General features: G+C 65.4%; 1 protein-coding gene across 1 annotated transcript in view; it reads right to left on the reverse strand.

Annotated features, from left to right (window-relative positions):
- The window catches only part of ZFPM1 (zinc finger protein, FOG family member 1), a 42,538-nt gene that overhangs the window by 7,181 nt on the left and 33,986 nt on the right, over window positions 1-1,371 (reverse strand).

Consider the following 1,371-nt stretch of genomic DNA (forward strand, 5'->3'; position numbering starts at 1 on the left):
CTCTCCCCCCCAGCCAGATCCAGCTCATCTGCGGGGAGACAGGCACAGCATCAGCACGACGCCCCCCAGCCAGACCCCTGGCCCGTGGCAGCCCTAGGTCCTCGGGGACGCGGGCACCCACTTGGAGCTGCCAGCGGGTGCCCCGGGCCTGCGTGCCCACGGTGGGTGGGTGGGATCCGGCCGCTCGCCGGGGGGTCCGAGCACGGCACGGGGGGTCTGGGCACGGCACGGCGGCGGAGCGGAAGGAGCATTTCCCATCCCCGCACCCAAAGTCGCAGCAGCTTCAGGGCTTAATGGCTTTGATTATCTGATAAGCCTCTGGTTTAATGGGTTAGATAACATGTTAATACGCTATGAAGGCTGCTCTAAAATGTTTTAACTGTGCCTTTGTCTTTCGGAGCGCAGATAAGATGGCAGGTAACCAATACGCAGATGGATGTGCGCTGGCTGCCCCTCGGCCGCGCGGTGGGAAGGGGCCGGATGCTGCACCCCAAAAACCAAGATGCTCCTTGAAGACAGCAAGCAACCCACTAGGCCACCGGCGGGGCAGGGTGCCTAGGGCACCCGGCTGGGTCTGGGAGGGCTCCCAGCATCCTGGGGTGCTCCGGGGCAGTGGTAGCGTCCCCTTCCCGGGACCCTCCCATCGGAAAGAGCCCCCCTAAAGCCACGTGCCCGGAGCCCCGTCCTTCGAGGGCATTGTGGAAGATGCAGCCGGTGCCCGGGTCCTGTGGGTGGGGAGGAGGCTGCGCTCGTTTGAAGGCAAAATTGCTTTCAGAGCTGGAAGCGCGGGGAGGATAAAGCGATCCCATGGCTGCGGAGATTGAAATCTGATGTGTTTATTAGCCAGGCTGACATCTGGATCCTCTCGGCGCTGGGGTGAGTTAAGGTGAGCGACTGGAAGCGCTGGGTGGTGAGCGCGAGTTGGCGGCACCCGCCATCGCCTGGGTCCCACTGTCACCCGCGGGTCCCCTCCGTCCGCCGAGGAAGCCCTGTGCCTCCGGAGACACGGCTCCGAGCGCATCCCAGGCAGCAGCCGGTGCCCCTCGGCAAAACCCGCCGCCCACCGGGAGGTGGGCTGGAGAAAAGGTCTGCGAAGGTGTCGAAGGTCCCCGAGGTCTTTGGGGTCACCAGGCTGGTCCCTGTGCTTAGGCATGTGCCACCCTCCTCCCACGTGCCAGTGAACGGAGAGATGCGCTCTGCCCGAAGCTCCTTTGCCCTGCCAGGGTGCAGGCAGGGCTGCCTGCCTTCCCCTTCCCACGGCACCTCCTGCCCGCAGCGCCGCGGTGCCTTTGACCCGGGAGCCCTCAGCGCTGGCATGGAGCCGGCACGCTCAGAAAGCCGCCCTGGCCGCGGGTATCCCGGCTCCGTTTC

Source organism: Aptenodytes forsteri, unplaced genomic scaffold, assembly GCF_000699145.1.
Source record: "Aptenodytes forsteri isolate BGI_AS27 unplaced genomic scaffold, ASM69914v1 Scaffold50, whole genome shotgun sequence".
In the NCBI taxonomy this organism is placed as follows: domain Eukaryota; kingdom Metazoa; phylum Chordata; class Aves; order Sphenisciformes; family Spheniscidae; genus Aptenodytes; species Aptenodytes forsteri.